This window comes from Salvelinus fontinalis, chromosome 3 (genome assembly GCF_029448725.1).
Source record: "Salvelinus fontinalis isolate EN_2023a chromosome 3, ASM2944872v1, whole genome shotgun sequence".
In the NCBI taxonomy this organism is placed as follows: Eukaryota; Metazoa; Chordata; class Actinopteri; order Salmoniformes; family Salmonidae; genus Salvelinus; species Salvelinus fontinalis.
In genome coordinates this window covers 4,708,374-4,723,515 of record NC_074667.1, presented here as the reverse complement: position 1 = coordinate 4,723,515, position 15,142 = coordinate 4,708,374, and positions in this window count along the sequence as shown.

The window sequence follows — 15,142 nt, the reverse complement described above, 5'->3', positions numbered from 1 at the left end:
AACAAGTACTGAAATACCAATATATTTAGTTTTTTGGTCAAGTTCCTTAAATGTGCTGGAAATGTTCCAAAGCCAAGGAACTATCCTGCACCATTCCCAGAAAGTTGTGTGAAGGTTGTATGTAGAATAACCATGAGATAACCACGCTCTCACCAAGCTTTAAGAAAAAAAAAGAAAGCTTAGCAGAATGTTATGTGCTAGCAGGAATCAGTCTGGTCATTGATTGTGCAAGTCATGCAATGCTGAATCATACTGTTCTTGTTCCCGTAACAGCTTCAAACCAGGGAAGTTAACAGGAGGTAGACAGGGAGCAACACAGGCACTGGGCGAAAAGGGTCCATATTAAGGAATATCTTTCCATGACACGTTTTTCATATTCTAGAGAATACAGACCATTTCCAATGCATACTGTATATATTTTGGGTTTTGTGGATTTGCCCCATATCCTGACAAATTCTGAATCCAGATGTGTCTTTTAGACATATATCATATTGGGATTACTCTGAATATCACACATGGACATTTCCTATGGCCGAGTATGGACACATTCAATATCCTGAGATATGTGGCATCCTATTTTCTCTCTTCATGTTGACAAATACTGACAATATATACATCCTATTTCTGTGTTTTCCTAGCATATTCAAGATAATAAGCTGTATTGATTCCAGATATGCTACTCTTGGCTGAGGTCAATATCTGGATCTTGATCTGCTTTTCGATATGCTGAAAATAAGGACGATTTTTGAGATTTCAGCACATGCTCAATAATTTGTCAAATATGAAATCCATATTCTTTTTTCATGCACAAATCATTTTGGGATTCCCTCCAGATATCATACTGTACATGGCATGGCCTGATATTGACTCATTATATATCCTGAGGTAGGCCTATGTAAACATCTTATTTTCTCTATATGATGACAAATACTGACAGTAGGCCTACTTAGTATATTTTCTCAGAACATACAATGCATATGCTCCTGACTGATGCTCTTTGATGTGCTAAATAATGTCAATTTCTGAAGCTTATTTGATTTTTTAGGACATGTTCAATAATTGGACAAATATTAAATCCATATAATTGTTTCAGACACTAGCTAACTTTTTCTATGCCATCTGCATGGGTACTCACAAACTGCAAGCTAAAAGCCCTGTAATTGGTAGCCGAGCACCAAGAATCACTTATTTTTTGCTGTGGAGTTCCAACTGTCATTTTTTAATTCAGGCGCCACAACTGACAACTGAAGTAACGTTAGCTAATTTGGCCAGCAGCCAGTAGGGCTAGCCAGCAAGCTAGGCTTTTTAGGGGGTCAAAGCTAACTGGTAACCTAGCTAGCTAAGGAATTACAAATTTTCCTTCCCTTCAGTTTGTTTTACCCTCTATCAAGCCTCAAGCTGACAGCTAACGTTTTAAAACGTTTGGGCGTATTTTGTATTACTGGTTAATATAAGATATCTAGCATTCTGTGCTTCCAACTTTGTGGCAACATTTTGGGGAAGGCCCTTTCCTGTTAGGCCACATAACCTCACAGAACGGGTCCGCCGAGTGCTGAAGAGCGTAGCGCTTAAGAGCATTAGTGAGGTCGGGCACTGATTTTGGGCGATTAGGCCTGGCTCGCAGTCGCCGTTCCAATTCATCCCAAAGGTGTTCGATGGAGTTGAGGTCAGGGCTCTGGGCAGGCCAGTCAAGTTCTTCCACACCGATCTCGACAAACCATTACCGCATGGACCTCGCTTTGTGCACAGGGGTATTGTCATGCTAAAACAGGAAAGGGCCTTCCCCAAACTGTTGCCACAAAGTTGGAAGCACAGAATTGTCTAGAATACCATGTAGCGTTAAGATTTCCCTTCACTGGAACTAAGGAGCCTAGCCCAACCATGAAAAATCAGCCACAGACCATTATTCCTCCTCCACCAAACTTTACAGTTGGCACTATGCATTCGGGCAGGTAGCGTTCTCCTAGCATCCACCAAACCCCAAATGTCCACTGCTCCAGAGTCCAATGGAGGCGAGATTTACACCATTCCAGCCGACGCTTGGCATTGTGTATGCTGATCTTAGGCTTGTGTGCGGCTGCTCAGCCATAGAAACCCATTTCATGAAGCTCCCGACGAACAGTTATTGTGCTGACGTTGATTCCAGAGGCAGTTTGGAATTCAGTAGTGAGTGTTGCAACCGAGGACAGACGATTTCAGCACTCGGCGGTCCCGTTCTGTGAGCTTGTGTGGCCTACCACTAAACAGCTGTTGCTCCTAGACCTTTCCACTTCACAATAACAGCACTTACAGTTGACCGGGGAAGATCTAGCAGGGCAGAAATTTGAAGAACTGACTTGGAACGGAAAGGTGCCATCCTATGACGGTGCCACATTGAAAGTCACTGAGCTCTTCAATAAGGCCATTGTCCTGCCAATGTTTGTCTATGGAGATTGCATGGCTGTGTGCTCAATTTTATACTCCTGTCAGCAACGGATGTGGCTGAAATAGCCAAATCCACTAATTTGGAAGGGTGTCCACATACTTTTGTATATATAGTACATGTCAGCTTACAAGTATGTAAGTGGGTTTAAGGGATCTCACCCCAGATATCTCCCTGGACTCATATGGTAGCAGGGAGATTTCTGAGGTCCGGATTGGAATGTAGAAACTGTTATTATGTTATTACAATAATGTTATTACAATGTGTTAAAAGTCATGCAATGCTGAATCATACTGCTCTTGTTCCCGTAACAGCTTCAAACCAGGTGTCACGTTCCTGACCTATGTCTGTTAGTTTGTTGTATGTGTTAGTTGGTCAGGATGTGAGTTTGGGTGGGCATTCTATGTTTTCTGTTTCTATGTTGGTTTAAGGGTTGCCTGGTATGGCTCTTAATTAGAGGCAGGTGTTTGCGTTTTCCTCTAATTGAGAGTCATATTTAGGTAGGTTGTTTCACAGTGTTCGTTGTGGGTGGTTGTCTCCTGTGTCAGTGTTAGTTGCACCATACGGGACTGTTCGGTTTGTTTGTTCATCGTTCTTTTGTGTAGTTTATTTTCCCTGTTCGTGCTTTCTTCGCGTTATTTGTAAATTCGTATTTGTTCAGGTCTGTCTATACATTTCGGTTTTGTTATTTTGTAGTTTATTCAAGTATAGGTCGTTTTCTGTCTTCATTGTTTTGTCATGTCTTTATTAAATTATGTATTCACAACCCGCTGCGCCTTGGTTCAATCACTACTCCTCCTTTTCGGTTGAAGAGGAGGAGGACTACCTTAACACCAGGGAAGTTAACAGGAGGTAGACAGGGAGCAACACAGGCACTGGGCGAAAAGGGTCCATATTAAGGAATATCTTTCCATGACACGTTTTTCATATTCTAGAGAATACAGACCATTTCCAATGCATACTGTATATATTTTGTGGATTTGCCCCATATCCTGATAAATTCTGAATCCAGATGTGTCTTTTAGACATATATCATATTGGGATTACTCTGAATATCACACATGGACATTTCCTATGGCCGAGTATGGACACATTCAATATCCTGAGATATGTGGCATCCTATTTTCTCTCTTCATGTTGACAAATACTGACAATATATACATCGTATTTCTGTGTTTTCCTAGCATATTCAAGATAATAAGCTGTATTGATTCCAGATATGCTACTCTTGGCTGAGGTAAATATCTGGATTTTGATCTGCTTTTCGATATGCTGAAAATAAGGACGATTTTGAGATTTCAGCACATGCTCAATAATTTATCAAATATGAAATCCATATTCTTCTTTCATGCACAAATCATTTTGGGATTCCCTCCAGATATCATACTGTACATGGCATGGCCTGATATTGACTCATTATATATCCTGAGGTAGGCCTATGTGGACATCTTATTTCTCTATATGATGACAAATACTGACAGTAGGCCTACTTAGTATATTTTCTCAGAATATACAATGCATATGCTCCTGACTGATGCTCTTTGATGTGCTCAATAATGTCAATTTCTGAAGCTTATTTGATTTTTTAGGACGATCTAGCAGGGCAGAAATTTGAAGAACTGACTTGGAACGGAACGGTGCCATCCTATGACGGTGCCACATTGAAAGTCACTGAGCTCTTCAATAAGGCCATTCTCCTGCCAATGTTTGTCTATGGAGATTGCATGGCTGTGTGCTCAATTTTATACTTCTGTCAGCAACGGATGTGGCTGAAATAGCCAAATCCACTAATTTGGAAGGGTGTCCACATACTTTTGTATATATAGTACATGTCAGCTTGTTGACGCGTAGCTACCTTTTACGGTGTTAAAATATTATACAAGTATGTAAGTGGGTTTAAGGGATCTCACCCCAGATATCTCCCTGGACTCATATGGTAGCAGGGAGATTTCTGAGGTCCGGATTGGAATGTAGAAACTGTTATTATGTTATTACAATAATGTTATTACAATGTGTTATGTGTTAAACCCTACACCCCAACCTGAGCACTCCGTTCTGCCGCATCTGGTCTCTTGGTCATTCCACCCCGTCAGCTCTCACTCAGCCCAGTCAAATCTTTTCTCTGTCCTGGCACCCCAATGGTGGAATCAGCTTCCCCTTGTAGCTAGGACAGCAAAGTTCCAACCCATCTTCCCGAAAATGTCTGAAATCCTCCCTCTTCAAAGAGTATCTTAAGTGAATCCCGTACTTATTGAGGGAAAATGAACTTGCTACGACTGTGATATGGGATTGTCTCACCCAGCTATCTTAAGATGAACGCACTAATTGTAAGTCGCTCTGGATAAGAGCGTCTGCTAAGTAACTAAAAGGTAAACGTTACAAGAGTAATTACAGCGTTACTACACCGATTATAGCAACGTGTTACTAAAGTGTTAAATGTTACCAAACAGCACATATTGCAGATAGGTTATTTTCACATGGGGACCTACTGCAGTATACTCAGTAAAGCTGCCCTTTGACCTTGAAGGCTATAAATAGAGCACTAGGAGATGGGCTAATACAATACATGCTGATCAGGCAGGACGAGAAACAGAGCCTTCACTCCTGGGTCTGTTTCTACTGTCTATTAACAAAACCTAAGCCTGAAAAAAATGTAAAAAGTGATACATCGTCAAAACTCCATAGAATCACACATTGGCTCCTATATCAAAGTCACCTAAAATTGATACATCTGCTATTAAGTGACAGTGACCAACTCACCTGAGGAGGATTTGAGCAATATACAGTAAAACAACATTGAAATACTGTAAGTCCACCCTAAACAAGTATGCTATTCACCACCTTCTGAGCCAGTTTTGAACAGTTGCATCTGAAAGTGCTACTGAAGCCAAACAGTTGCCTGAGTCAAGGTTTGTTGGAAGAGCAGTAGCCTGACCTTCCATTGCAGTGTGACCGCAGCACTCTCAGCATATTTCGGCTCACCCATGATCACCGGGTCGACTCAGCTCAGTATGGGGCTAGTGGAGTAATTCAACACTACTAAAGAAAGGTTAGTGTTGAGAGCTGTGTGTGTGTGTGTAAGTAATTGTGTGTAGCTGCCTCTGGAGGTTAAAAGGAATGCAGTGAACCAATTAAACTCCATTTGCTTCAACATTAAAGGTAGAGACTGGTGTCAACGATGATTTCAGCGATTGCTTCTTCTTTCATCTGGCCGCTGATTAACTTAGATATTGTGTCTGGACTCACTCTCTATACAGCAAAGGAAGCTAAAATGATTAGAATAATTATTCATGATATGATGAGTGATGTCACCCTGACTTCATCTTAACATGGAATATGTCATGTTTTCATGCTTTGTCTTCTCAAGAGACACCCTTCAAAGTGCAGTTTGGCAGACCCAAACTTTCCACCCAAAATGTTGCCCTAAAAGTATTTTATACATACAAAATCAGCAGTAGTTTGCTGTTTACGAGAAGTCATAAGGGAAGTTTTCCTTCATATGTCATTTGTTTGTGACGTACACTACCGTTCAAAAGTTTGGGGTCACTTAGGAATGTCCTTGTTTATGAAAGAAAAGCAAAAAAAAAATTGTCCGTTAAAATAACATCAAATTGATCAGAAATACAGTGTAGACATTGTTAATGTTGGAAATGACTATTGTAGCTGGAAACGGCAGATTTTTTTGTGGAAATCTACATAAGCGTACAGAGGCCTATTATCAGCAACCATCACTCCTGTGATCCAATTGCACGTTGTGTTAGCTAATCCAAGTTTATAATTTTAAAAGGCTAATTGATCATTAGAAATCCCTTTTGCAATTATGTTAGCCCAGCTGATTAAAGAAGCAATAAAACTGGCCTTCTTTAGACTAGTTGAGTATCTGGAGCATCAGCATTTGTGGGTTTGATTACAGGCTCAAAATGGCCAGAAACAAAAAACTTTCTTCTGAAACTCGTCAGTCTATTCTTGTTCTGTGAAATGAAGGCTATTCCATGCGAGAAATTGCCAAGTAACTGAAGATCTCGTACAACGCTGTGTACTACTCCCTTCACAGAACAGCTCAAACTGCCTCTAACCAGAATAGAAAGAGGAGTGGGAGGCCCCGGTGCACAACTGAGCAAGAGGACAAGTACATTAGAGTGTGTAGTTTGAGAAACAGACGCCTCACAAGTCCTAAACTGGCAGCTTCATTAAATAGTACCCACAAAACACCAGTGTCAACGTCAACAGTGAAGAGGCGACTCCGGGATGCTGGCCAGGTTGAGAGAAAATACTAACAGGTGAACTCAAATGTAACAGAGAAACTGTATGTTAAATATTTGTTGTAGAAACTATGGTATTAAATTATGTCAACTACATAAAGTATAGTTTTTGTACAATAAAGTAATTTATGCATATACCCAAAGATGTCCAGTTTATGCCCCATGTGTTCATACCCTCACATATCAATATAACACCTAGCCGAAGAACCACCTGTCATTCACCTCTTCAGACACACTCTGAGCCAAGTTAGAGTAAACGACAGCACTTCCATGCCCAGTGCTATACTTATCCCCATTGGTCTAGTCTGGGGTAATGAGATATAAAAGCCCCACCTGATTCACTGATCCCAGTATAGCACTACAGACCTCAGACCTGTCGGGTTACCACTCTGTTAGCCATAGCACTGAGAGACAGTGGCATACAGGACACAGAGAGAGAGAGAGAGATTGCGATACACCGAGGAATACCAACAAGAGAGGACACAGTCTAGACAATAGAGGTAAGACAATGTTAGTATTGTTTGGGGTGGTGATGGTGGTGGCGGGCTGAGGGTTACAACTCATTGTAAGGATCCAGAATCTTAAAACAAAACAAAAAAATTCAGATTCTCTTTAAACCCTGTAGGATTGTTTGCTATTTTAGGATGTAATGCTATTCTAAAGGATAAGGTATTTTCTACATGGTCCATAAGATAATGAGCAATATTCTTACAGTGATTTTCTACTATGCAGTGTCTATTCAAATAAGAGCATATAATCATAGCTAATGTACAGTGCATTGCAAAAGTATTCACCCCCTTGACGTTTTCCCTATTTTGTTGCATTACAACCTATAATTTAAATTTATTTTTATTTCGATTTCATGTAATGGACATACACAAAATAGTCCAAATTGGTGAAGTGAAATTCAAAAAATATCTTGTTTAAAAAAATTCAAAAAAATAAAGAACGGAAAAGTGGTGCATGTATATGCATTCACCCCCTTTGCTATGAAGCCCCTAAATAAGATCTGGTGCAACCAATTACCTTCTGTTAAGGCTGTCGCTTTCCTCATCCTCGGATGAGGTGAGGAGAGAAGGATCTTCAGACCAAAATGCGGAGTCAGGGAAATAAGCCATCTTTTATTTATAAACGACAAACTGATGGCAACACGAAACAAAACAAAACACTTTCAAAACTTACAAAATAACAAAACGACGTAGAACGAAACCTGAACATAAACTCACATTACATAACGTAAACTTACGGACAGGAACGTTACATCAAAACACACGAACAGCCAAACAGTCCCGAAAGTGAAATACATCGACAACGACGAAGACATCACAGGAGACAATCACCCACAAACAAACAGTGAGAATGCCCTACCTAAATATGACTCTTAATTAGAGGCAAACGCAAACCACCTGCCTCTAATCAAGAGCCATACCAGGCAAACCAAAACCAACATAGAAACAGATAACATAGAATGCCCACCCAACCTCACGTCCTGACCAACTAACACACAAAAACTAACATAAATAGGTCAGGAACGTGACAGTACCCCCCCCACAAGGTGCGAACTCCGGACGCACCAGCACAAAGTCTAGGGGAGGGTCTGGGTGGGCATCTAACCACGGTGGTGGTTCAGGCTCGGGGCGCGGTTCCCACCCCACCATAATCCATCCTAACTTCCTCCCTCCAAGAATGTCCACCCTCTTTTGACCCCCACAAAATTCCCTTAACAACATATCTAATAGGGACAACACCGGGACAGAGAGATAAATCAAGAAAGAGGGATAGATAAGAATATAGAGATAGATGAAGATAGAGAGGGAGATTAGGATAGAGGGGCAACTCCGGACTGAAAGGCAGCTCCGGACAGAGAGACAGCTCTGGACTGATGGGCAGTTCTGGGTATCCAGCCTTTTCAGGCTGAAGGACAGCTCATGGCTGACTGACGAATCTCGATGCTCATGGCTGGCTGACGGCTCTCGACGCTCATGGCAGGCTGACGGCTCTCGACGCTCATGGCAGGCTGACGGCTCTCGACGCTCATGGCAGGCTGACGGCTCTCGACGCTCATGGCAGGCTGACGGCTCTCGACGCTCATGGCAGGCTGACGGCTCTCGACGCTCATGGCAGGCTGACGGCTCTCGACGCTCATGGCGCTCTGACGGCTCTGGCTGCTCATGGCGCTCTGACGGCTCTGGCTGCTCATGGCGCTCTGACGGCTCTGGCTGCTCATGGCGCTCTGACGGCTCTGGCTGCTCATGGCTCGCTGGCGGCTCTGGCAGATCCTGTCTGGTTGGCGGCTCTGGCAGATCCTGTCTGGTTGGCGGCTCTGGCAGATCCTGTCTGGTTGGCGGCTCTGGCAGATCCTGTCTGGTTGGCGGCTCTGGCAGATCCTGTCTGGTTGGCGGCTCTGGCAGATCCTGTCTGGTTGGCGGCTCTGGCAGATCCTGTCTGGCTGACGGCTCTAGCGGCTCCTTTCTGGCTGATGGCTCTAGCGGCTCCTGTCTGGCTGACGGCTCTGTAGGCTCATGGCAGACGGGCGGCTTTGCAGGCTCATGGCAGACGGGCGGCTTTGCAGGCTCCTGGCAGACGGATGGCTCAGACGGCGCTGGGGAGACGGATGGCTCAGATGGCGCTGGGGAGACGGATGGCTCAGATGGCGCTGGGGAGACGGATGGCTCAGATGGCGCTGGGGAGACGGATGGCTCTGGCCGGATATGGCGCACTGTAGACCTGGTGCGTGGTGCCAGAACTGGAGGCACCGTGCTAATGACAAGCACCTTCCTACTAGTGCGGGGAGCAGGAACAGGGCACACTGTATTCTCAAAGCCTACTCTATCCCTGATGCGTGGTACCGACACTGGTGACACCGGGCTGAGAACAAGCACATCAGGATTAGTAGGGGGAGAAGATACAGTGGGTTCAGGGCTCTGGAGACGCACAGGTAGCTTAGTGCGTGGGCCCGGAACTGGAGGCACCGGGCTAGATACACGCACTACAGGGAGAGTGCGTGGAGGAGGAACAGGGCTCAGGATACGCACTGGTAGCCTAGTGCGTAGTGTAGACACTGTAGGTACTAGGCTGGGGCGGGGAGGTGGTGCCGGAAATACCGGACCGTGAAGGCGTACTGGCACTCTTGAGCATTGAACCTGCCCAACCTTACCTGGTTGAATGCTCCCGGTTGCCCGACCAGTGCGGGGAGGTGGAATAACCCGCACCGGCCTATGTAGGCGAACCGGGGAAACCATGCGTAAGGCAGGTGCCATGTATGCCGGCCCGAGGAGACGCACTGGAGACCAGACGCGTTGAGCCGGCCTCATGACACCTGGCTCAATACCCAATCTAGCCCTCCCAGTGCGGGGAGGTGGAATAACCCGCACTGGGCTATGCACTCGTACAGGAGACACCGTGCGCTCTACTGCGTAACACGGCGCCTGCCCGTACTCCCGCTCTCCACGGTAAGCCTGGGAAGTGGGCGCAGGTCTCCTACCTGCCCTTGGCCCACTATCTCCTAGCCCCCCCCCAAGAAATTTTTGGGAATTACTTACGGGCTTTTTTGGCTTCCGTGCCAGACGAGTTCCCTCATAGCTCCGGTTCCTCTCTCCGGTAGCCTCCGCTCTCCTCAGTGCCTCCAGCTGTTCCCATGGGAGGCGATCTCTACCAGCTAGGATCTCCTCCCATGTGTAGACACCCTTTCCATCCAAAACATCGTCCCATGTCCATTGCTCCTTTCTCTCCTGTCCCTTACTCCGTTTCGTTTTCCCTTGCCGCTTGGTCTTAGCGTGTTGGTGGGTGATTCTGTTACGGGTGACGCTCTCCTCATCCTCGGATGAGGTGAGGAGAGAAGGATCTTCAGACCAAAATGCGGAGTCAGGGAAATAAGCCATCTTTTATTTATAAACGACAAACTGATGGCAACACGAAACAAAACAAAACACTTTCAAAACTTACAAAATAACAAAACGACGTAGAACGAAACCTGAACATAAACTCACATTACATAACGTAAACTTACGGACAGGAACGTTACATCAAAACACACGAACAGCCAAACAGTCCCGAAAGTGAAATACATCGACAACGACGAAGACATCACAGGAGACAATCACCCACAAACAAACAGTGAGAATGCCCTACCTAAATATGACTCTTAATTAGAGGCAAACGCAAACCACCTGCCTTTAATCAAGAGCCATACCAGGCAAACCAAAACCAACATAGAAACAGATAACATAGAATGCCCACCCAACCTCACGTCCTGACCAACTAACACACAAAAACTAACATAAATAGGTCAGGAACGTGACACCTTCAGAAGTCACATAGTTAATTAAATAAAGTCCACCTGTGTGCAATCTAAGTGTCACATGATGTGTCACATGATCTCAGTATATATACACCTGTTCTGAAAGGCCAAATAGTCTGCAACATCACTAAGCAAGGGGCACCCCAAACAAGCGGCACCATGAAGACCAAGGAGCTCTCTAAACAGGTCAGGGACAAAGTTGTGGAGAAGTACAGATCAGGGTTGGGTTCTAAAAAAAATCTGAAACTTTCATCATCCCACGGAGCACCAGTAAATCCATTATAAAACAATTGAAAGAATATGGCACCACAACAAACTTGCCAAGCGAGGGCCGGCCTCTCATCACCCCGAAAACATTATCCCCATGCTGTGGGGATGTTTTTTTATCGGCAGGGACTGGGAAACTATTCAGAATTGAAGTAATGATGAATGGCGCTAAATACAGGGAAATTCTTCCAGAGATTGAGACTGGGACGGAGGTTCACCTTCCAGCAGGTGGAAGGCGGACCCTAAGCATACTGCTAAAGCAACACTCGAGTGGTTTGAGGGGAAACATTTAAATGTCTTGGAATGGCCTAGTCAAAGCCCAGACCTCAATCCAATTGAGAATCTGTGGTATGACTTAAAGATTTTGGTATGACTCAAAAATCCCAGTGGCTAGATGTGCCAAGCTTATGGAGACATATCCCAAGAGACTTGCTGCTGTCATTGTGGCTCTACAAGGTATTGACTTTGGGGGGGGTGAATAGTTATGCACGCTCAAGTTTTCAGTTTTTTTGTCTTATTGTCTTTTTTGTTTCACAATAAAATATATTTTTCATCTTCAAAGTGGTAGGCATGTTCTGTAAATCAAATAATACATCCCCCCCCCAAAATCTATTTTAATTCCAGGTTGTAAGGCAACAAAATAGGAAAAATGCCAAGGGGGTGAATACATTCGCAAGACACTGTATCAACAGGAAACACATCTCCTTAGTTTATATATCAAAAATATAAGAAAATGTCAATGTATTTCCAGGCTGTTTTTACAGGATGAAGCCCAGACGGCTGCTGTCCTCCATGGAGCTGCTGCCCACCATCAGTGAGCTGCAGGAAGGAGTTCTGGAGGATGGGGAAGACGAGTACCCCACTATGGAGGAGTATGTGGACTCCATCAAGAAACTCTCCCAGACCGCCCCATACCCCCTCCACGGCCCACTCCGGGGGCACCGACGATGGATGACCTGCTTGGCCACCCATCCCGTCAGAAGATGCTCCACTGTAGCCCCATTGGCGCCCTATAACAAATCCATGGCATATGCTCCTCGGATCCCCAGTGGTCTATCGGATGTGTCACTGATGGTCGCCCATCCTTTGGACTGTGTAACCCGGGTATGTTCCGGCCGAGACCCCCTGGATTGGTTGTTCGCGCAGTCCTAGTTTTCCGGGTTGACGTGACTAAGAAAGTACTAGGTTTCTGTTTGTGACGGTGCTGTGGAAAAGGCCGCAGGGCTTTGCGGAACTCTTTGGTGAACAGGAAGCATAGTCTGGATTACATTACTGGATTAACCCAGCGTGGGATTGGAGGTCGAGGTAGTCAGGGATGATTTGTGAACGTTGTCTTAACTCTCCAATGTGTTCTACTGTGTGGACTGAGTCCCTCCAGGCATGACCAGAGTTGAAGGGTGTCCTAATATGGACACCGTAGAAGAAGACACATTACAAAGTGAGGGGAGGAAAAGGAGGGGGCAGCCCAATGAATTTACATTTTAGCTGCTTTATCTCTCTGGATACCCTCGTAATGATCATCTTTTTGTAAGGAACTCTTTGTAAATAGAAGCTGTGAATACTGTACATGATTGTCTGTAAATATCTTTGTGTGACCAACACAATTAAAACAACATGGTATTCAAAAACATTGTTATCACAGCCATTGACTCTGTCACTCACAATCAAGGCAATTATTTTCTCTTTGTCTTCAAGGACAGACATTTCGCTTTTCTTTATGGGCCAGCAAATGGTATCTATTTTCTTTGTTAAGCACTCCTGTGTGTTCTGGTTCTGGTCTGTTAGGCTCCTTAAGTTTCTGTTTCTTCTAAATGTCGCAAGCGTGTAGTGAGCCAAGACAGCTGGCGCTACAGTGCATTAGCAATACAGCTACCTTGGCCTAGGTCCATCCCCCTATCATATCAAGATGAAGGGAGGAAACAGGGAGGGCTGCTCTTTCCGGTGATGCATTTTCACTGAAATGTAAATCAATGTCAATGTTTCCAATACCCAGAATATAGATGAATTATACAGTACAGATTCTACTGAAACGTCATTAGGTCCTGTTCCGAAGAAATACCACACTCATTTTAAGACGTTAAGTAACAATGTTTTTCAGTGGACATTACCATGAAATGACACTTTATGAGAAAGAGCAACGGTATTTGCGATAACCCCCCAAATGTGTGTTAGTCATGATCTTGGGTTATCTTGGACTTGGCTCATCAGTGGTGGCTCACATAATTGGTGGTAGTCAGAGTACAGTATTGGTCATATAATGATAAATCGTGTATGAACCAAAAAGTCAAATCAGGCCATTACCACTCAACTTGCTGAGCACAGACCCACTGGGTTAATTCATTTGAGCAGAATTGGTCAAATATCATACAACCACAGGAGGTTGGTGGCACCTTAATTGGGGAGGACGGGCTCTTGGTAATGGCTTGAGCGGATTAAGTAGAATGGTATCAAATACATCAAACACATGGTTTCCATGTTCCATTCCACTGCATACAACTACATAATGCTTAAACCAGCTTTTAAATTTTTTGTTGTTGTATGTAATCATATGTAGTGTAATTACATTTAAAAACATAGGTGTATCTACCTAGTTATTTATCATGAAAAAACATGTTTTAGTATCAATTCAAACCGGACATATCACGCCACAGAATAGGAGACATTTAGTATCTCAACCGGCTTCCATTTTCTTCTACAAGGAAATTACTGATGGTTGTGGCTGCTTTGCATGATGTATTGTTCTCTACCTTCGTGCCCTTTGTGCTGTTGTCTGTACCCAATAATGTACGTACCATGTTTCGTGCTGCTACCATGTTGTGTTGCTACCATGTTGTTGCCATGTTGTGTTGCTACCATGCTGTGTTGTCATGTGTTGCTGCCTTGCTACGTTGTTGTCTTAGTCGTGTTGTCTCTCTTGTCGTAATGTGTGTTTTGTCATATATTTATATTTTATCTATTTATTTTTAATCCCAGACCCCGTCCCCGCAGGAGGCCTTTTGACTTTTAGTCGGCCGTCATTGTAAATAAGAATTTGTTCTTAACTGACTTGCCTAGTTAAATAAAAGTTAAATAAACAAAATAAAAAATAAAAGAATGACATGGGGACATAAGCCCGAAAACTCATCTCTGACAAGACACAACACACATGACTGAAAACACCAGACATCCTGGGTGTTAGGCCCAGTCATTATTCATCACCATGATAATCATTCACTTCTGGTAAAACAGGTGTCGGTCTACAGACATGTTCTAGTGTTGACTAGCATGATTAGTATGACATGGTAGATTTAGGTTGGGGGTTCACAGAATAGAGATGACTGGTTATCGTGTCATCATGATGTTCCTGCGGCTGTTGCTGTTGCTAAAGGCCCCAGATAGCATATCTGACCTGGGCATGCTGGTGGAGAAGGAGAAAAAACATCATCATTCTTTGTAGTTTATACACTTTTGCTTTCACTTTTCCTGTTGTTTCTATCCAAGAAAGTTTGGGGTGAAGTTTGTCTTAATACGAGACCCTCTTCCGAAGTACCATCTCTCGTTTGACCCCCAGATCTGTGATGTCATAAAGAGCAGTTTTCAGGAGGAGGAAGTAATCGGAAGGAGACTTCGGATCTGTCCAACTAATGAATCCGAGACAGCTTAATCTACATTATTTAAAATAACAGGTTTGCAGACAGCTCTGCCTGCAAATAGGCTGCTTCAACAAGAATCACCGTGACTTGCAACGCTGACTCACCCTGACTTTCCCACAGTCACAGTTAGAAAGTTAGGAGTTAAGACTCTCGCGGGCCAACTTTTTATCTGCAGACTCCCAGTTTCCCTCCGCCCCTTCCACCCTCCACTCTGTAGTCCAACATTCCTTCATTTCTACCCTAGTGAGCTGGGAAATTC